Genomic DNA, 13,843 nt, shown 5'->3' with positions numbered 1-13,843 from the left:
CATCTGGGGGTGGGCTAGATATTTGGTGTGGGAGAGAAAAAAGGATGGAGAAGAAAATGGTGTAGTGGGCCCTGGTGCATTACAACAAGTGAAAAGCTAATGCGCTTGCTAGCTGCTGGATCTACGTTTCTGTCCATGTTCTTTAACACATTCCTCATGAAGACATGGAGCTTCAGTTTCCTTCTTGTACCCAAAATCTGAGGCATCAAACGAATAGAGACAGAAGGGGATATTAAAAGGCATTGCTCTTTCTTGTTCCTCTCCCCAGTCACTCACTTTGAGGCAAGCCAGCTGTTGAATTTTGAGGCTATCCTTGCAGTTCCATGGAGAAGATCAAGGGGTCAGAAGCAGAGTGCCTGCCAACTGAAATGTTAGGGAATGATCCTGGCAGCAGGTCCTCCAGTGCTAGGGACACCTTAGACTGCAACCTTCGCCGATACCGACTACAGCCTCATGAGACTTTGAGTTAAATTACCCAGCAAAGCCACAGAAACAGATCTTAAGTGTTTGTCAGTTTGTCATTTAAGCACTGTGATTTATTTATTTTTACAAAGCAGTAACTAATACACTCTGAGAAAAGTTAGGTACCTAGGTTATGTTGAGTTTTAACTTTATATGTAAAACATCCTTTTTATTAAAATTAGGTAAAGGTCATATGCATTTATTGCATTTATTCTTAGAGATCACAAGACCCAAGATAATTTTGCCTGAAGATTTGATTCCTCGGTATCTCAAAAAACAAGCCTTCCAGGGTACATTTACTGAGATTCAAATTTCATTTCCTATGAGCTTTAGGATAAATTTTCTAGAAGTGTGATTGGGGCTGCTTCTGAAGAAAACCAGACAATTTGTGAAAATTGACCTTGAAAATTTAGTGACCTACACATATTCATGAATTCCTTAGTTGGTTCCCTTTTGAGTGTTTGTTGAGTTACTGACAGTTTGTTATCAAGATGACTAGATGATATGCCACACTTATTATCAGGCTCTTAAAGGAACAGAGTGTATGGAAATATGAGCTTTTATATATATATATAATAAGATGAAACAAAGACTATGAGCTTTTTAAAACCCAGATTTGATCATGCTCTGTAAGTTTGCTCCACCTTTCCTTTAAGATTTATCTTTGTAGAGGGTATATGTATGTAAATATATGCACAAGAGTGCAGGTGTCTACAGAGTCCAGAAGAGGGCATTGGATTCCTTGGAGCTGGAATTACAGATGGGTATAACCCTCCCTGCACAGGTGCTAGAAACAGGTCATTTCACCAGTCCCTTAAGTTCATTTTCAAAGTAGCAAGTTTAAACCAGCCTGTTTCTAGTCTGTTGTGTGGGGATTATGTTTTCAGGATGCCCCTTATTAGTCTGTCAGAACCAGCTTGGCAGAGAGTCAAGAGCAGTTACCAAGTCTACCTGTGAATGGGAGAATGGGAAGAGGGAAATTCTCAGAACATGGCAGCCTTTGTAACCAAAGCCTAGAAATACAAGAAAGGAGCCTGGGAGTCAGGTGGCCTGGGATTAGACCTGCTTCTGGCAATTTTGTCTCTGGCCTCAGGATTCTCATATACAAGACTACGTGTTTGGTTCTCAGTCTCAGGAGAGAGGCTCCAGGCATACCTTGCAAGTGTCTAAGTGTCAAGTGAACTACTGTAGAGACGTGAAAAATATCTCACCCTGGAGAAGGCACTAACAATGGACCAAAGTAATAATTCTGCTCCAAAGTCCAGCTTGGTGAGCCAGTGAGTTTATTGGGCTTACTTAAAGGATGGTGGGTGACCCAAAGCAGCCATACTACCAGAAAATTGGAGCATAGAAGATGACATCCACACTATATATACTCTATAACCTAAGTCTAACCAGAAGAACATAGCTCCCTGGTGTAGAATTACAACTGGGAGAAAGGTATAGCAAAGAGTGACTAGAATCCCAGATGAAGGTGGCTTTTGAATAGTCTCAGCAGCTCTGATGAAGATAGTAATGGCTGTTAATAAGCTCACAGGATGGCTTTCCACAACATTGACTTTTTCAAACATCTCCATATGCTTCCCTGTTGTTGAGAATCGTGGCCTAAGGAAACCCATTACAGAGGTAAGGAAGTATTTATACACCAATGGACAGGCTGAAATGAGCAGAACATCCAGACTGACCCCAGGACCTGGAACCCATGACAGACTAACCAGGGAGGCTTCCTACCCTTATGGTTTCTTAGATCTCTGGTTACTGGACATTTCTGTTGGTGATGTACCGTGTAATGGGTTGCATTCTGGTATTTTCACAGATATGTATCACCAACTTTGTTCACATTATCCTCCTACATCATGCTGATCTTCCTCTGACTTGGATCATCCTTTTCCCTTTAAAGTTCAGTTTGATTTTTATCTATAACAAGCTTTGGGAAAGAAGTAAAGAAATACACTGTGATTTACCTTAATCCTTCCACTTTGTCTTGTCTTCTCTTCTTCTCCCTCCTCTTTCCTTCTTAGACTTTGTTTTTTGGAAAGGTTGGTGGTGTCCTGTGTTTCCCAGTCTGGCCTCAAACTTGGAACTTGCTATGTATTTGAGAACGACCTTGAACCTCTGATCCTCCTGTGTCAACTTCCCAAGTGCTAGGATTACAGATATGATCTACTGTGTGTAGTTGTATGTGGTACTGTGGATTAGACCCAGGGCTTTGCATGATGGACAAACATGCTAACAACTGACCTATGTCTCCAGACACAAATTGAATTAAAAAAAATTTTTTTTCTGAGCTATAAAGGAGAGCTTTAGTCTCTTGCATTCAGTATGGATGGCCTTCTATATTTTCTGCAGATGACTTTTTTTCCTAGTCCTAAAGAAGTAAACATTTGGAAAGTGGCCTGGATTTACCCAGATGACTAGGTCATAGCTACAAATCACACAAGCACTGGAAATGTTTGGGCCTCTGGTGGCAGTGGCAGTGCTGTGGAGGACCAGCTAGAGCTGTCTGTAATCAAGTCAGGTTGTCTGCTGACTTCTTGAAAAGCCATCTAGACACATGGTTCTCAAAGCAACTTCCTTTACCCTGTACAGTGCCATGGAATGATAAAGCATTTTAAAGCTCTGAGTAGAGCCGGGTGGTGGTGTCTCACACCTTTAATCCCAGCACTCAGGAGGCAGAGGTAGGCAGATCTCTGTGAATACAAGTCTGGTCTGGTCTACAGAGTGAGTGCCAAGCCTACACAGAGAAACCCTGTCTCGAATAACAAACAAAAAACCAAAGATCTTTGAATATTCTCTTGCCAGATAGTTAATCTGTTGATAAAACATAATTATCTGTATAGTTCCTTATGAAGTACTAGTACCATTGTCCTACTTTTCAGAGGAGGAAACAGGTGTGGAGATTGTGAGTCTTGCAAGGTCGCATAAATAGCAGAGCCAGTAGGATTTGACCTCATGGCTGTGTGTGGTGAGGCAGAAGAAAGCAGTTTTAGTGCTGAGGGTGTAGCTCAGTGGTAGAGCATTCGCCTAACAGGTATGAGTGATGCTTGCTGAGTTGGATTCCAACAGGGCAGGGATGGGTGTGTTAATTCCCTCATTGTATTGGCTACTTTTCTCATTACTATAATAAAACACTTGACAAAAGTCACTTCAGGAAGGGCTTTCTTTGTCCACTATGGTGCAAGAGGCACAAAAGCGACAGTGCACTGTAGTGACAAAAGTCACAGTGCAGTACAGTGAGGGAGCAGGGATGAATGGTGTTGCATGCCATGCTTTCTTGCCCTGGTTTTGTTTTTTGTTTTTGAATGCAGTCTGAGCATCCAGCCTATGTTAATGCTGGGTGTGGTGGTTTGAAAGAAAATGATCCCCAGAGGAAATAGCACTGTTAGGAGGAAGGGCCTTGTTGATGTAGATGTGGCCTTGTTGGAGGAACTGTATAGCTGAAGTTTTCCTGGTCCTGCCTGGCCCATGATTAGGACAAATCTCCCCCACTCATGTCCCCCAAGTAAACACACAGAGACTTATATTACTTATAAACTGTATGGCCCAGTGGCTCAGGCTTCTTGCTATCTGTTCTTATATCTTAAATTAACCCATTTTTATAAATCTATACCTTGCCACATAGCTCATGGCTTTACTGGTACTTTACATCCTGCTCCTCATGGCGGCAGCTGGCAGCATCTCTCTGCCTCAGCCTTCCACTTTCCACAATTCTCATCCCTCTTTGTCCCGCTTATATTTCCTGCCTGGCTACTGGCCAACCAGCATTTTATTTATCAATCAATCATCCACAGCAGAAGTGTATCACTGTGGGGGTGCACTGCTACCATGCTCCCTGTCATGATAATGGACTGAACCTCTGAACTATAAGCCAGCATCCCAGTTATATATTTTCATTTATAAGAGTTGTCTTGGTCATAGTGTCTCTTCACAGTGGGTCTTGTCCTACTGGATATACATATGCTTAGAATTATGTCCCCTAAGTGATTCTAAATCCAGTCAAGTTGACAATAGGTTACACCTACCGCCTTCTGGAGGACAAGAACATGAGCCTCCAGTCTCTCTTCATATCTTCCTCCCTGCCTTCTATAGTTTGGATCTCAAATGACCTCTACAGGTAAATATGTTGAAGGCATGGTCCTATTCATGGTTCTGTTGGTGATGGGACCTTTAAAATGTGGGGCCTTGTGGGAAAAACATAAATCATTAGGGGTGTAGCCTTGAAAGGCACATTTGGACCTTTTCGGTTTCTGACAGCATAAGGCAAACAACTTCTGCTTCCAATTGACATTTCCATGTGAGGCTGCCTAAAGCAGTGGGGCCATGCATCTCGGAATTAAAGCCTCAGAAACCATAGGCTGAAATAAACCTGTCCTTACAAGTTCATTTTCTTCTTGTTTTTGTTTGGTTTTGGTCTTGGTGGCAAAAGCTAGCATACTAGCATACTCTGTGCACCCTAGCCAGTTATGAGTTAAGAACTGGGGGGATTATGTCCTTAGCATATGCCTGGCCATCCTGTTTCAGAGTCTTGGTCCCTGCACATTTGCCTGCCTTCCACATTCTAGGTCCCCTGTACTCTCAGCTCAACCTTCTTTCCAATCCAGCCCAAGTTCTTTTCAATTTTCCCAGCCTGACTTGAACTTGGATTATTTTGTACTTCATACATTGTTTCTTGTATGTCAAGTAAGTTTGGCCTCTTCAGCTAGATGTTCACCTCCTACACTGACACTGCTTTAACAACCATAGTTCCAGTAGCCCAGAGAAAGAATAACTACAGACACTGGAATTCCAATGAGCACAGCAGTATCAGGCACAGTTAGCTGTGGCTTCTAAGATCAGCCACTCAGTTGGAATTAAAGGTAGACTGTCACCTCAGAAATCTGAGTACCAAGGAAAGCAGTAGTTGGATGTGGACAATTATAACAGTTAGTTGTGGGGACTAGCAGGAGATGTGTGCTAGGGATGAGGGGACTTGCCCTAGAGAACAAGTAGAATTTTGAGGTGAAAGAATCTGTAGCCAAACTGAGGGGGCATTGCATTAGGGGATAGTGTTCATCTCAAGTCCAGGAAGGTTCCAGCTGTCATTCTATGCCAAGATGGCCTTGCAGATTAGCCTGAGTTCTGAAGTCAGGCCTTCCCATTGAATTCCCTTCTATTGGTAACTAGTTGACGTTGGTAAGTTACAAAACATTGAAACAAGCTTTAGAAATGTTAGTGCACAACTTAGCAGAGAATAGCATCATGTTGTCATTTCTAGCCTAGAAAGCCTGCCTGACTTAACACAGAATATGAATAGGCATTATAAAAGGTGTGGGTTGGCATGCAGGTAAGAGGATTCTCAGAGGTAAGTATGGCTGGTGCAACTGAGTCAGGCAAAATTCAGTGACTATCTTACCTGTGACTGTTCTACAGAACCTCTGTAAGTCTCAAGGAAGGTTACCCCTCCCCCAGTCTTGTTGACTCTTACCAAAACCATGAACTTGCTTTAGGAAATACCAGCTCAGCACAATGGTGTCAGGTGTTGTAGAGGCTTGTCAAGTCATTTGAAGGGTTCTGGAAGAGTCGACATTCATTTGTCAGAATCTCCACCTACAGGCTTGATCATCCAGTAACCAGCACAGTAGCTAACTAAGACCTAGGCCTTGAGCGAGTGACTTGACCTCAGTTTCCTCTTCTGTAAAATTGGGATGGTGACACGGTATCCTCCCAGGAGGATTTGTGAAGATCAAACGAGTGGTGAGCTTGTCTAGTTAGAGCAGTGCCTGGCATATAGTAGTAAGCGTGACATGTTAGCTCTCATCTAGAAAGTTTTAAAGATACTTTCAAAAATAAATTGCTGTTATGCCATTGGTCCTCCATGAAATTGCCTCCTGCTCACACTAGATACCTGGTTAATAAACAGTTAGGTACTACTTGAATCACTGTCTCATTTATTTTTGAGACAGTGTGTCATGTAGCCCAGGCTAGCCACCATGTCACTGTGTAGCTAAGGAAAGCCTTAAACTCTTGATCTTCCTGCCTCCATCTCTGATGCTGGGATTATAGTCTTACACCACTCTATCTGGCTTCATTTTTCTATCAAAACAGTACGGGTGTGCACGTGCTGTGGCACAGGTGGTGCCCAGAGGGCAACTTCTGGGAGCTGGTTTTCTCCTGCCACCTTATGGGATTCAGGAACCACATAGGCTGTTGGAGTTGACCGAAGTCACATACCTGCTAAGCCATCTCACCAGATACACACTTCCCTTTCCTGCTTCCTTTTCTCTGAAGACCAATCACTTGACCTCAGACAGTTCTGTTGCTTCTCTGCAAAATCTAAACAGGGCTTGGGTATAAGAGCACTGTTGAAATGCTTTAGTAAGGTGAAGATGGATCATTTTCATCTTTAGCAAATATTTTCTAATTAATGAAATAAAAATTAGAATAGTCTATTTCACACAAGCACACACCCAACATCCAAATAGGAAGCAGATGTTTTTGTATCAAAACAGGCATACATGCCAAATGAAATTCACTGAGTACCAAAAAGAAAAAAAAAATAAGATTGAAACAATACTATTCTTGCTGCACATAGGAGGGTCTTAAAGCATTTTTTCCTGTTCTGGAGCCCTTATTTTCTCATCTGAGAAGGTAGACTGCAAGCATTTGAAATTTGAGTTATAAGACATTAGAGCAGTTGTACTTGGCAGTTGAGGAAGCCAAGTCCCACAGAAAGGGACTGATTGCTTGCAGTACTGCTGAGCCAGAAGTAGCATCAGAACTGGAAAGGCAGGTGCTTTAGCTCCTCTGGCACAATCCCAGCAGAGTTCCAGCCCCCACCCTGGTGCACCTACCCTGCTCAGAGGCAGAGTGGGGAAAGGGGTGGTAAGTGGACATTGTTAGGATCTTTGGGGAGCGCTCATTTCCAGGGCTCTCAGGATAGAGTTCACAAACCCAGAGCCTGCTCTTATCCATTCATAGCAAATGTCCATGTAGCAGGTTATGATAGACTGCAGGTCGATTGCAAGTTGAGAATTGGTATGTGTTGCAAAGGGCACAACCCCAAACCAAAACTCTTGTCTGTCACCTGTGCCCACATATTGGTTACCTTTGCTTTCAGGGGTTTAAAAGGATACAGACCTTACAGAAGAATAGAGTTTTTTGAGGAGGGAAAACTGAATCATAAAAACCCAGTTGTGGCTCCTTAATGTTATAGTTAGAAACTTAAATCAATCAGTTGCATGATAAAACAGTGCTGGGGTTAGAGCCTCAGGTCTGCTATCAGGTAAGCACTCTATCACTGGCTGAACCTACAGCCTACATCTGGGACTCTCGAAGGGCTTCCTGTTGCTGTGTTAGTAACAAAATGTTGTGCTGACGAGATGGCCCTTTTTGCTATGAAAGCCTGATGTCCTGAGTTGGAGCCTCACAGCCATGGAAAGAGAACAACTTTGCAAAGTTGTCCTCTGGCATGCCGTGTGTATGTGGTGTGCACACAGCAAATAAGTGAAACCAAATGTGTGTTATACGGTGTGTGATATGTGATGGGGCTTATGTTAAAGAGGCTTTCTGACTGGACTAAGAGAGGAAAAGTGGGTATGAACAATTTGTCATTCAGTAATTGATTAAATTCCCAACTGCAACATAAAGGAGGGTAAAGATCGATCTTAAATGCTTCCCAGAGGCTCTTGTGTTGAAAGGTTGGTCTCAAGCCGGGAGAGACCAACCTTTTAATCCCAGAACTTGGGAGGCAGAGCCAGGTGGATCTCTGTGAATTTGAGGCCAGCCTGGTCTACAGAGTGAGATCTAGGCACCAAAATGACACACAGAGCGATCCTGTCTCAAAAAACAAACAAACAAACAAACAAACAAACAAAGAAAAGAAAAGAAGAGAAAGAAAGAAAGAAAGAAAGAAAGAAAGAAAGAAAGAAAGAAAGAAAGAAAGAAAGAATACATACTGGGTCCTCTGCACCATTTTCTTCCTGGTTGCTCTGAAATGAGCAGCTGTCTTCACTGCAAATTCCCCAGAGTGACGCTGTCTTGCCACAGACCCCCCCTGCCCAAATCATAGCACCAACCAACCCTAGTCTGAAACTTCCAAAAGACGAGCAAACAAATCTACCTCATAAGTTGCTTATCTCAGCTACTTTGGCACAGTGGTGAAAAGTTGGCAGTTTAGTAACTGCTGAGTGCTCAAAAACTGAACAGGGCTCAAGGAGATGGCTTGTTGATCTACTATGTAAATATGAGGTCTACTGTGTGAACACGAAGACCTGAGTTTGGATTCCTCACACTCAGGTCTTCTGTAACCTAGCACTGGGGAGAAGCATGGGGACAGGAGGATCACTGGGGCTTACTGAGCCAGCCTATCCAAATCAACTCCTCTGGCACATACAAACAAACATACACACACACACACACACACACACACACACACACACACACACACACACACACACACACACACACACACACACACACACACACTCATGTCTACATGAACATGTATATGTACCATACATTTGTTTCTGTTAACTTTGTTAATGATGTGTCACATTTGTTTGTGCTGCATTTGTTTAATTGTGTAATGAGTTGCATTTGTTCACCTTGCCTGCCTAAGGCACCTGATTGGTTAAATAAAAAGTTGAACTGCCAATAGCTAGGCAGGAGAGGGGTAGGCAGGGTTGGTGGGCAGAGAGAGTAAGTAGGAGGAGGAATCTAGGCTGGAGAGAAAGAAAACCAAGAGGAGGAGGAAAGAAAAAAGAATGAGGGAGAGAGGGGGACATGCCCGGGCAAGAAGCCAGGCAGCCACCAGCCAACCAGCCACTGAAGGCCATGGGAAAGTAAGACGTACAGAAGGAAAGGAAAGTAAGACATACAGAAGGAAAGTAAAGTAAAAAGCTCCATGTAAAAGGTAGATGAAGAGAAACAGGTTAAGTTAAAAGAGCTATCCAGAAATGAACCTAAGCTAAACCCAGCATTCATAACTAATAAGAAATCTCCATGTCATGATTTGGGAGCTTGTTAGTGGCTTGGTTTTCTTTTAATATCTCTGATTATAAAAATGAGCTCCCCTGTTTTCCTATGGAAACATTGTAGTTAGTGTTGACATTTGATTAAGAACCAAGTTCAAGTCAGATGTCAGCTAGCCCAGCACCAAGTAGGGTAAGGCAGGAGAGGTGCTATGAATTCAAGGCTGCCTGGACAACATAGTGGATTCTAGACCAGCCTGGGCTATACTGTGAGACCCTGCATCAAAACATAAAAACAAAATCCATCTTGGCTGCAGCAGGTGTCTGTCCCTAAGTGGAGCTGGGTGCAATGTCCTGTGGCTGAGGAGCCTCTCCAGGGTCCACACCTCCACCTGCTGGGAAGACCTATCCCTCAGCCCCTGAGCCGGGATGTGACTGACTGCTTAGTGGTGGCAGAGATGGGGTCGAGGGAGGAGTGTCTCTAGCAGAGACCCCCCCAGCTTAAGGTCTCTGAGGCCCCTGGCCTCTCCAGTGGCCGTTTCCCAATTTGGGGTTTCAGGAGCCCTTAATTTATCACAACCCTGCCCTGGCTCTGGGACATCCAGGGTGGTCCGAGTTTTTCTGGACCTGAGATACCCAATTTCCTGAGGCATGGAGGAGCATTGTCTCCCCACATCCCGACCCCTATCCCCAGTAAGCTGTCCGCACCTCTCTCTCTAGCCACTGAGCATTTCATTCATATCTCTCTGCTGTCAAGAGATCCCCGTGGTTCCCAGATTGCTTCCGCCAGCCTCCATGCCCTGACTTTTTCCAATGTCACCCTCAGCCCCTTTGGTCTACTTTAATGCAAAGGGAAAGTGTGGATTGGTTTTACAGACTCTTTACAAAGCGGAGTTGAAAGTTGCTGGCTATGCATGCATTTCTTCTCGGCAGAGTGAGAGCGAGCTCTTGTTGAGACCTGGGTGACCCGTGTCATATTCTAGATGCCAGGGTAGAGAAGAGAGCAGGATGGGGATTAGTGATCCCTACAGGAAAAGGTGCTGAGAAGCATCCACGATGCTCAACATTTCCCTTGTGCTCGGAAATCAACCTGACTCAGTACCGTTGACTCTTTCCAGACTCCTGTGAATATTTCTAAATTTGTCTTGTTGCAAAGAAACTCAGTCCCCAAAATAGACTTAGAATCAAGAAACTTTTGGGTAGCATTGCAGTTACATTTAATTGATTGACTTGGAAAAGAACACAGACTCCTGTTTACACGTGTGAACCCCAAACCCAGCTTCCCTTTCTCAAGAAGTTAACTTTCCGGGATTGATCCCAGTTACTGACTTGGGAGTTTATGGTGTGAGTTCTGGATTCACACCGTTTCCTGCTAATCCCCACGGACCATCCTGGATGATCTTGATCCTTCTGGAAAGAGAGCCTATCATTGCTTTATAGGGCAATGGCCTGGGAAAGTTTTTAGGGACCAAAGAAGGTCTAGTTTTCCCGCCCTGCATTTTGTCAGATGAGCAGGGAAGGACTCACCCTGATATGAGGGGTCCACACTGCGATGTGTTTGTGGAACACAGGTTTCGAACACAATAGGTGACAGAGAATGACTTTGAATTTCTGATCCTCTGGCTTTCTGAGTGCTGGTATTGCAGGCATGCGGTACCATACCTGGTTGAGGATAAAGGGCTCAGGGCTCCCAGCATGCTAGGCAAGAACTCTACCAATTTGAGCCTCATCTCCAGCTCACAAGGGCTTCCCAAGTCCCTGTGTTATGTACGCACCAATATTGTTCTGTCTGCTTGGAAGGTTGCTGGAGTGAGAACAGTGCCCTGTGATTTTCTTTCTGCTGTTGGCATCTCCGGGTTCCAGAGCTCTCCCCCATGTGAGGGGAGTGAGGGCTGCGTGCTTTGGTCCCCTTCCAGAAGCCATGGATTTCTGCTCAGAGTGTGCCTTGCTCCTGACAGGTCTTCAGGTTAATTGGCATTAGAGTTTTATGTTATGATTTGAATCTGAAATGTTCTGTCTCAAGGCTTGCCGTCAGTAATGGGGCTTTGGGGGAAGTGATTGGATCCTGACTGGCTGACTCTCAGGAGGAGGTGGTGCAGGCTGTGAGACTAGAGAAGGGAGGGTTTTGAGATGTCCCTGGTCTCTACCTCGTTTTCCTTTGTACATGCTGCTGTGCTCTGCTCTCCATTTCAGATGACTGATCAAGAACTGAAATTCACACTGTGAGAGAAATCAGTCTTCTCTCCTCTTTTTTTTTTGGTCATAGGAACAAAAAGAAATATATACAGAGATTAAATTGTCTAGTCTTACAGAGTTCCTAAAGAGTTAACTTTTTGTTTGCATATGTATATATATGTTTCTATTTGTTTGATTTGTTTTGCTATTTCAAAATGCTTTCTTTTCACTTGGTCCCAAGACTTGGGAGGGGCTCCAGAGCGGTGAAGGTCCTGAGGCCGGCTGGTGCAGAGCAGAGGAGGGAGCCCCTCGGAAGGTGAGGCCTCCTGGTCATGATTGAGAGTGAGCCTCTCAAAGATGGCGAGGGCACACCAGTCTGTGCTGGCTGTGGCCCAGCCACCCTGCGGAGGTTGGTCAGGTGGTTGCCCATCTTCTGGATGAGCTTCACCTCCTCTTCCAGGAAGTGGTTTTCCAGGAAGTCATAGCGGTGAGGATCTGTGCGAGCAGAAGCCAGGGCATGAAGACCCAAAAGGGCCTGGTTCAGGCTCTTCTCCAGGGCCAAGGCTCTGTTTTATTCATATATATATATATATATATATATATATATATATATATATATATATATATATAACCCATTGAGCCCTATTAGTGCATGGGTGTGGGGCCAACTACTGGAGCCTGGTCACCTTACCTGGTCACCAGGACCAGACCTTAAAGAAAAGGACTCCCATGCTCCTCACTGTCGGTAGTTCCCCAGCTAGGGGTGGGGACTCATGTGCCTTCCCCGTCCATGCTGGCATATTGACTGTCTTGATTGAACTCACAAGAGTTGTTGTGAGTCCGTGGTTGTAGCAGTTGTCCAGTCGTCGCTTTCACTCCGGTCCTCCTCCACCTGCCCCCTTTTACAAAGAAACATGATGTCTCTTGCACAATCACTGTGAGGATGAGTGATACATGCTCAGTGCCTATAAATAGTAGCACGAATAACTGTTGGCTAGGTTTTAAATGACCTTATCCCATTGTTTTTCTGTTGTGATTTGAAGTAGTTGCACACATCTATTGCAGATGTTTTCTTCCCTCCTTTCTGTTTTGTAGATTATAGCTCTCTTTGTTTCTACTCACTTCTTCTCAGTCATGACTTCTACATACTTCTACAAAGTATGACCCCATTCTAGGATCTTAAACATTATTTTTAAATTCTTTTCCCACTTTTTCTGGATACCTCCCTCCCCCACATGCTCAGGTTTGAAACCAGGACCTAGCACATGCTGGGCAAGGAAATCCCCAGGCTTTAGGTTTTCTTTAGACAGGAGAATGCTAGTTAGCTCAGGCAGGCCTTGAACTCTTGTGTAGCCCAAGCTGATCTTAAATCCTGCCGTGACCTTTCTCCACAGTCATTGTGCTTAGAGTATAGGTATGTGCTAACAAGAAAGCCCACTGGGTTATTACTAATCGTTCTATGTCAAAACATTCTATCTAATTGGGGTAATTAGTATTGTTTTTTTTTTTTTCATTGATGCCACATTCCCTCTGTCCAGTACTATAGCCATTTTTCCTTTGTATTCCAAGGTATTCTTATCAGGGAAAGAGAGACTAAAGAAGCATAAATAGCTTTGGATCACCTTGGCTTCCTAGAAGTGCCAAATATCACTTTCATAGTTCATTGGCTTGAACTTGTCACATGAGACCAGTATACTCATCAAGGAGGCTGGGAAGCTTAGGGGAGCATGGGAAACATTTTATTGACACCACTTTTCTGTACTACCTGGAGTAAGGAAGTAACATGTTCTTTCCATATTGTCTCAGCATCCCTTTACTTTCACTATAACCTGAAAATTAAAGTTTAAACAATAACACTCATATTCTACATGCCCTAACAAATGAGAGGACTGTCATATTTTTATTTTTCCGTTTATTTTTATAACAGCTTGAATGGAGCTATAATTTACATGACATAAATTTCCCCTTTAGAAGAGAAGATGAGTGGGTTTTAATATATTCACACAGTTGTATAACCACTACTAATATGTAGTATTAAATCATTTTTATGGCCTCAAAATGCCCATACATACAAAATACACTTAAGTATTTTGAGGAATTGCCTGACCATTTTCCACAGAGTTCTGCTGTTGGGAGGGATGTTCTGATGGATATCTGCTCTTTCTAGTTGTTTTGTAGTGTTCATCGATCTCCTTAGGATCCGCTACTGAAAGTGGAGCAAGGAACAGTAGCCATTGTTGGGTGTCTACTCCTTTCGT

The sequence above is a fragment of the Onychomys torridus genome, chromosome 4 (assembly GCF_903995425.1).
Source record: "Onychomys torridus chromosome 4, mOncTor1.1, whole genome shotgun sequence".
Classification (NCBI taxonomy): Eukaryota; Metazoa; Chordata; class Mammalia; order Rodentia; family Cricetidae; genus Onychomys; species Onychomys torridus.
The sequence above is the reverse complement of the archived record's forward strand: the minus strand, read 5'-3'. Positions refer to the sequence as shown.